The sequence below is a fragment of the Austrofundulus limnaeus genome, unplaced genomic scaffold (genome assembly GCF_001266775.1).
Source record: "Austrofundulus limnaeus strain Quisiro unplaced genomic scaffold, Austrofundulus_limnaeus-1.0 Scaffold11, whole genome shotgun sequence".
In the NCBI taxonomy this organism is placed as follows: Eukaryota; Metazoa; Chordata; class Actinopteri; order Cyprinodontiformes; family Rivulidae; genus Austrofundulus; species Austrofundulus limnaeus.
In genome coordinates, this window is record NW_013952413.1 from 2564460 (window position 1) to 2573444 (window position 8985).

The 8985-nt window shown below is 35.9% G+C and overlaps 1 protein-coding gene across 1 annotated transcript in view; it reads right to left on the reverse strand.

Annotated features, from left to right (window-relative positions):
- fstl5 (follistatin-like 5) overlaps positions 1 to 8985 on the reverse strand; it is a 234636-nt gene that overhangs the window by 32867 nt on the left and 192784 nt on the right. The window lies entirely within an intron of this gene.

Genomic DNA, 8985 nt, shown 5'->3' on the forward strand with positions numbered 1-8985 from the left:
GTCTAGATGAACTTCTATAACCAGAGACTCAGTTTTCAAATTATTTTTGTATTTTACAAGACTTTTAATTCTCAACTACAATATATGTTTACTTTTTTTGTGATGTCTCATTTTATATTGCTGTTTGGAATGTCATTAGTAAACTATTTTCAAAGCAAATACAACTCCTTTGATTAAAAAAGAAAGACATGCTTTACATGTATTTTAATTTTCAGAATAAATCTAGAAAATATTCAGTTATAAATTGAATGTGTGTAATAACTAAAGTGAAATAAACACTACAATTTACTTGCCAAAAGCCTAGAATATGTATATTTTTTATGCTAGTCATGCTCAATAGAGCTTAACTCTTTGACTTAAGATTTATACAGAGTAAATCACTGCTTTAAAGTGATGAATATTAATATATTCACTTATTTTAAATTTCATATCTTTATTTTAATGTCTTTAATTGCTTATCCAATAAGTTTAGATTTATTTTTTGTAGACGTCAGTTAATATTAACAAATAAAAGTAAAAACCATTCCAGGGTTGAACACTTTATTTCAACACTACTTAAAATACAACATTAAAAAACCCCAACTTGTTTCAAACACTTYTTTTTTACTTCAAGTCTGCAGGAACCATAATTAACCCACTGCAAACCAAAGATATTTTTGCAATAACAGCTGCTGGGGAAACATTTTAATATCCACTGAGAACATTTCCTCAGGTAAAAGCAGCTGCAGAGAACGCTGACACAATTTGTGCCTGATTAAGTTTGCTGTGTAAACAGTGAGCATCACAATAAAGACGAGCAGCTCAGGGTCTCGGAGTCGCTCAAAAACAGATGTATTGATAACAGCTGGCTGCTTTGCTAGAAAATCCTTTTCTGTACGCCCTCCTCCTTCCAGGAAAGCCCAAATGAAATACCCGTCCATCTGCTTTGGCTTATCAAATGCCAGCGAACACAAACGACAAAACCGGGTCAAACCTGCAACCTGCGACGCCGACTTAATGAGTTTTCTGTTTGTTTTAAAACTAACAAGCTGCTGCAACCATCAATTAAAGATGATTTATGTTTCCAGTTTGTCTTTTTGTACTCATAGGATTAATATCAGAATTCAGAATTGCCTTTATTGTCATTTGGAACATCCCATCCAAGAGAGACAAAAACAAACAATAGAACAGGTGCCCGGGTCCTGCAGCCATGAAGAGGCGCTATCCTTCGAAAAAAAGAAAAGAAAAGCCAACTTGAGTATAGGTGAAGATAAAAGAAGCATCTTCTAACAAGGACACAATTTAATAAAATGGCCCTCGTTGAACTTTTATAAGATTTCATTTTTTAGCAGTTTTTAATCGATGTTTATTTATTTTATATCTATATCTATAAAAATATAGCAGCTATTTGACATTTGGTGGAATTTTTGGATGAGAAAGGAATGGAAACCTGAATGGGAACAGGGGGGTTACTAACTACTATAAAAATATTTTCAAATAATTAGAGTAAGAACTATTTAAATCTAAACTTGACTTGATATGATTTAGAGCTGGGCGGTATACCAGTTCGTTTTTTAAATTTTTGTTATGATATGAATTTTCTGAATACCGGACACACCGGTTTAAGTATCCTGAAAACGTTTAGAACGTTTCGTTGCGCCCACCAGTGAACTGTTTTCTGGGGGATGCTTTTCCTCCACTACGTGCATTAGCAAGCTAATGTTATTGTTGGAGCAGCTTGTTGGAGTAACTGTCGGCGAGTGGTGATTCTGCTGCTTGTACTGACTGACGTTAAAAAATCATGCCATTTMTGCCTTTGCTAAATGAGTATACATCCATTCAGTGACATGCATGGTTAGATTTAACATGTGACTTAAATTTATGAAGACTTTAATGTGCTTCTATTGTGAAAAGCCCAGAGTTGTAAAGTAACTAAGTACAAATACTTTGTTACTGTACTTAAGTAGAGTTTTTGGGTATCTGTACCTTACTTGAGTAATTATTTTTCAGCCTACCTTTTACTTCTACTTCTTACATTTTCACAATTATCTGTACTTTCTACTCCTTACATGTTTAAAAAAAGGCATTAAGTAGAAAGTCGTTACTTTAATTTTTGCTTGTTTTCATTCCAGCTTAATATTGTAAAAAATAAATACTATCCATATAAACTGTGCCTCCTAGATAGAGTGAATTTAATTGTGGCTGAATGAGAAGTATAAATATATAAAACTATGATACCGTACATGTCACACTCCAGCAGGACATAATCATTAAAATAAAAGGACTGTACTTCAGAAGTATTTGTATTTCATGAATTATATTATTGTATTTGGCCACAGCCCTCAGATAGATTTTCATTTTGGGGAAAAGGTTTGTGCAGACTTGATATATGTATATAAACTGAAACATCTGGACTAGTACATCCTAAATTTAACATAAACTAATTATTTTAATATAATGTAGATATTTCTGCATTTTTTGCAGGGAGGTCACCTAATAAATGTCATTACAGAAAATCTATCTGCTCATTTTAAATCGATACTTTTACTTTTAATACTTAAGTACAAAAAATAACAGATACTAAGACTTTTACTCAATTAATGAAGGAGACTTTAACTTTTACTAAGGTAATTTTTTGGTAATATACTTGTACTTTTACTCAAGTATCACTTTGTGGTACTTTATACAACACTGGAAAGCCTGGAGGAAGTAGTTCTGTATTGGGGTTTAGTTGACTGGTGCAGAGGCTCAGTCGTCCCGTTGAGATTTATTAAATAACACAGAATGATYGACTCGATAATGATCTTTTTCTCAACCCTCCTCTTTCATGACCCGACCAAAATGCACGACTACTTTCAACAACCAGGCAAATAAGAAAGGACACGTAGAGGAGGGAAACAGTGACACAGACAGTTGCACCATAAAATAAAGTGAAGAAATAGTTTCTGTTGCAGAAAGAGAGGAACTTCAGCTGACTGTGGTTTTGCTAATCAATAAGCAGCTTTTGTATATTTTATTATCAGCAGAGCTGTGATGAAAAGAAAAATACAGTCAAATACCGTGATACTGGTGTAATTGTTGAAAATACTGTGATATGAAATTTGGGTCATATTACCTAGCACTAATATGATTCCATCCATCTTTTAAAAAAACATGTATTTCAGGTAGACCACTAGAACTTATCTTCAGTAAAAGTACAAACACTGCTTAAGAAGTGAGCTGTATTGGAGTCGACACCAATTAGCCACACTTTTTCTTTTTGCTATAAACGAGGCTTCAACATTAGCGCTTTGATATACAGAGTTTCAAAGCAACAGCAGACGTATAGCGTTTCTTTAAAAAGAAAAAGTCCACCTGTGATCAAAATAAAGAAAACAAGGAGACGATTTAACAAGGTGAGGCAAACGGTCCAGAAAATTATGACAGCGTATGAAGCCAACCACTGGGACCAAAGGAAACAGAAACCATCAGGATTATTTTACCAAACAGGATTATGAGGAGCTGGAAAAAAAGAACGCAGGGTAAAAAGCAGCCGCTGATCGACCGTTTATTTATCCGCTGTGCTGCAGTTGCCATGTGAGAGATTTCTAACTTAACTCTTTTAAAGCTGGTTGTTTGTTGGTTACTTTTTAAATGTATTTCTTAAAGTCAGAACAAAAACAGAACCTCTCGTGCTCCCACACCAAATCCTTCACCAGTTCTAAATAATGCACGCCTTTAGTTTATTTTATTCTGAAATTCCATCAAAGCTAAAGTTTGTGCCGATTTATTTTCTTCCAGGAGTTAATTTCAGTCTGCCCAAAGACCACGGGCCATTCCTGTTATGCTGCAGCTGGAAACCTATTAAAGCACATCAATAAACTCCACAGTTGTGTTGAACATGTTCCATTCATTTCCCTTTTCCCACAGCCACTGTAGCAAACTCTAAATAAACTACATCAATAACATTCACAACMTCCTGCCGCTGTGAAACGGCTACGAATTACAGAACGGACTCAACCGCTTCTATATTTCTCTGTAAACAAGTAAAAGCGTGAGACAAAAATGATTTTTAGAGCTGAAAATATTAGTCGACTGGGATTTATTTATATAAAAAAAGAATAATTCCAGCCTCATCCTCAGAGATTATAGGATGTAGTGTGTGAATAAATATCAGACGGATTATTTTGTCAGCTGATGTTTTGCCATTTTTAAATAATCTGCACTAAACACTGATGATACTAACGGAAATAAAATAAAACGTCAGTATTTAGTGTCAGAAAACAAACCAACAAACAGAAAGTTTAGCACTGTATGTCGACAATAGGCTGCACTGAGCTGTAAATCCCGTCAAAGGTCTTCACAGCAAATCATTTGCCTCTTTGTCATTCTGTCCCAGCATCCTTCGCCACACCAACCCTCTGAATTCCCTCCTTCATCCAGCCTACATCCATGAACCGTCTGTGTGGTCCTTTCCTCCTCCTCCAGCACCTTCACTTTCAACCTGTTGTGTTCATATCCACCCTTCCTGCACCACATTTTACTTGCTGTGTGTGAATGCTTTTAAAGAATGTTTTAAATTATTTTAAATTATTGCTGGACTTTTTTGATTTACAGCAGGTAAAATAAGTATTGAACACATCACCATTTTTCTCAGTAAATATATTACTAGAGGTGCTAATGACATGAAATTTTCACCAGATGTCGGTAACAACCCAAGTGATCCATACATACAAAGAAATCAAACCATAAATGTCCAGAAATGAAGTTATTTTGTAATAATGTGGAATGGCACAGGGAAAAAGTATTGAACACACTTACTGAAATTTATCTAATACTTTGTACAAAAGCTTTTGTTGTCAATGACAGCTTCAAGACGCCTCCTGTATGGAGAAACTAGTGGCATGCATTGCTCAGGTGCGATTTTGGCCCATTCTTCCACAAACAGTCTTCAAATCTTGAAGGTTTCGTGGACCTCTTCTATGAACTCTGATCTTTAGTTCTTTCCATAGATTTTCTGTTGGATTCAGGTCAGGTGATTGGCTGGGCCATTCCAGCAGCTTTAGTTTCTTTCTCTGAAACCAACTGAGAGTTTCCTTGGCTTTGTGTTTGGGCTCATTGTCTTGCTGAAATGTCCAGCCACGTTTCATCTTCATCATCCTGGTAGATGGAAGCAGATTTTTATCAAGAATGTCTCTGTACATTTTTCCATTCATCCTTCCTTCAATTATTTGAAGTTTGCCAGTACCATATGCTGAAAAACAGCCCCACACCATGATGTTCCCACCTCCAAACTTCACTGTTGGTATGGTGTTTTTGGGCTGATGTGCAGTGCCATTTGACCTCCAAACATGATGTGTATTCTGGCATCCAAACAGTTCAATGTTGGTCTCATCTGACCAGACTATATTCACCCAGTATTTCACAGGCTTGTTTAAATGTTGTGCAGCAAACTTTAAGCTTCAACATGCTGTTTCTTCAGCAGTGGAGTCTTGCGTGGTGAGCGTGCATACAGGCCATGGTGGTTCAGTGCATTACTTATTGTTTTCTTTGAAACAAACGTACCTGCTAATTCCAGGTCTTTCTGAAGCTCTCCACAAGTGGTCCTTGGCTCTTGGACAACTCTTCTGATAATTCTTTTCACTCCTCTGTCAGAAATCTTGTGAGGAGCACCTGGTCGTGGTCGGTTTATGGTGAAATAATGTTCTTTCCACTTCTGAATTATGGCCCCAACAGTGCTCACTGGAACCTTCAGAAGTTTAGACATTCTTCTGTAACCGATGCCATCATTATGCTTTGCAACAATAAGGTTGTGAAGGTCTTGAGAGAGCTCTTTACTTTTACCCATCATCAGATGGTTCTTGTGTGATACCTGGCCATCATTTGGGACTGAACCAGCTGATATTAACTTGCACTGACAAGGGGCAGACTTGCTTTCTAATTACTGAGAGAGTTCAGCTGGTGTCTTGGCTTTCCATGCCTTTTTACACCTCCCTTTCTTCATGTGTTCAATACTTTTTCCCTGTGCCATTCCACATTATTACAAATAACTTCATTTCTGGACATTTATGGTTTGATTTCTTTGTATGTATGGATCACTTGGGTTGTTACCGACATCTGGTGAAAATTTCATGTCATTAGCACCTCTAGTAATATATTTACTGAGAAAAATGGTGATGTGTTCAATACTTATTTTACCCGCTGTATGTGTTTTATATGTGTGTGCTTGTTTCTGCTACAGAGTGAGGACCTCTTGCAAAGTAGTTACTATTAAAGTGAGGTCTTTGATGTAAAGTGAGGACATTTTTGCAGCTCTGCTGTGCTTTATTAGGTTTAGAGGTGTGGTGTAAATTGTTTCGGTTTAGGTTAGTGTTAGGAATAAACTAATAATGGTTATTGTTGGGTAAAAATGTCAGGGTTAGGCTTAAATACAGTTACAAACATTCAAAAAGTTTTTTCTTACTTCTGCTGCCTTTCATTTTATTTTTCATTTGTATGTTTTTGTATACTGAATTTACTTTGTTTTTGAATGAATGAATAAACTAAAACTAAATTTAAACCAAACTAAAAAATGAATGGAAGTCAATACAAAGTCTGTTTGATGCAAATACAAGGATATGTGTGTGTGTGCTTGTTTCTGCGACAGAGTGAGAACCATGTGAGGTTTTTAACCGACTAAGTGAGTTCATTTTTGGGAACTGAGGACATTTTCTTGATCCTCACTTTTTTGCAGCTCTACTGCACTCTATAAGTTAGGTTTAGAGCAAACCTGGTCCTCAAGGACTCCTGTCCTGCATGTTTTAGATGTTTTCCTGYTTTGAATAAATGATTGATCAACAATCTTCTGAAGATCTGCTGAATATCAGGGAAACAAGTAAAACATAAAGGATTGGAGTCCTTGAGGACCAGGGWTGGGAACAATTGGTTTAGAGATATGGTGTGAATAAAGTTTTGGTTCAGGTTAGGATTCGTAATAAACCAGTAACATATGGTAAATGTAATTACAAAAATGAATAGAAGTCAACACAAAGTCCTCAGTTTGATGTAAGCACAAGGATGTGTGTGTGTGTGTGTGTGTGCGCCACATTAAATACAAATTTAAATTTTATTATTATTACATTATAGTTGTATTCTTAAACAAAATATACATTTGGAAGATTCATTTTGAATTAAATGTGACCCATCATTTCGAAATGAGGATTAAGTCAAATTTGGTCAAAATGACCTAATTACATTTTCAGATTCTTGGCTTTAAAAGCTACATTTTGATACCTGAATCATTCTAATATCATAAGTAAATCCATATATATGACTTAATTTGTCTGGTTGGTTACAATACGTAAATATTTGGTCTGAATCCTAATTTTTTGTAATTTTAATGAGGAATATTTGATGTCCTTATACAGTGGAAACTTCAAATTATATTTGAATATTGAGATTTTCCCAGCTGGAAAGAAACAAAACTTTGCTAGCTCACAGGGAAAATCTCAAAATTTTAATGCTTTTTTCCTCAAAATCAGTTTTTTTGTTGCTACTGCTCAAAAAAGTGCTTCAAATTTTTGTTTTATGATTATATTTCAGACAGTTCATTCAAATGATACATTGATAAGGTTTTATTCATTATATTTTGGCAAAATGCTATTTTTGTTAACATTTTAATCAAAACACTATACTTGCCTATTTCTCCATACACCACTTTTGGACTTAATCTTCGTTTCGATGTGATGGCTCACAAATATCAAGATACTTAATTAGAGGAGTAGAAGTTTAGCTGTTAAAGGAACTGACAGATCACATTAGGCTCATAGAAGCAGCCAATTCATGGCAAAATACATAAAAAAATGAAGTCAGCTTTTATTCGACTATTTTCTGAACGTGTTTGGGAGTTAACGGCGGAAAACCAGAACAGGTCAGGGCAGAAAACAACATTTCTATTAAAGTCTGTTTATTTTCTCCTTCATAACGCAGTAGTACATCCATGTCTGCTCATCCCCCCCGACGCCTCTTTGAAGTCATGTCTTGTGGGGTTACTCACTCCAGAAATAGGTCTACCATATCTAACTGCTAGCATCATTTTGTCTCACGGTAGACCTTCAAAAGCTTTAAAGCACATGGGTAACTTCTGACATGACTGAGCATGATCCTCTGATGCGTGACAGGCAGGGCAGAGGAAGTGTTGCAAGATGGCGATCGCGTCTGAAGACGTTTGGGTCTGGAGCGGATCTGGGACAGTGAACACACGATGTGTGACCTGACTGCAAATGTTGGACCAACTGGTACCCCTAATTACCCCAAAGAAATAAATATACAACACACTAACAAGTGGTTATATGACCCCCCCAAAAGAACGGCTGACATTTTTAAGGTCAAAGTTAATTACTGTGTGAGTTGTTCTTTTCACGGGGAAAGAACAAGGGAAGATTATTGGAGAACACTTCCAAATGTAAATAAGGTTACTTGTGTCACAAATCGTGGGGTTGTAAATTACATAATTATTCCCAGACGACACCTGATGGCTGAACACAAGTTTTTAAAATCACTGATGTGTAGTGTGACACTGATAGCAGCAGGAGATAATTAGCCAGTTAGTAAAGTACTAAAACAGGCAACAAACAACAGTAAATTCACTTGGGTTTAATGCATTAAAGTAAAACAACCGCAGGTTTTGCCTTCATGACTTTAACAATTTACCTTTTTGTGACCTTGTAAATAGTAAATGGGTGATTGACTGTTGATTTATTTTGGTAAATATATTTTCTTTAGAAAATAAAACAGATGTTTTCAAGCCTAACTAATCTCTCAGCCTCAACAGTAAAAGATAGAAAATGGCTATTCAACTGGTGTCCCGTGGACCACATCTGGCCTGCGGGTTCCTGCTGTCCGGCCCGCCAAAGAGCCCACTCTCACCCAAAAAATATATATATTTTTATTAGTTTTTAAAATATTTTAATTTAAATATACAGTATATCCCCACACACACACACACACACACACACACACACACACACACACACACACACACACACA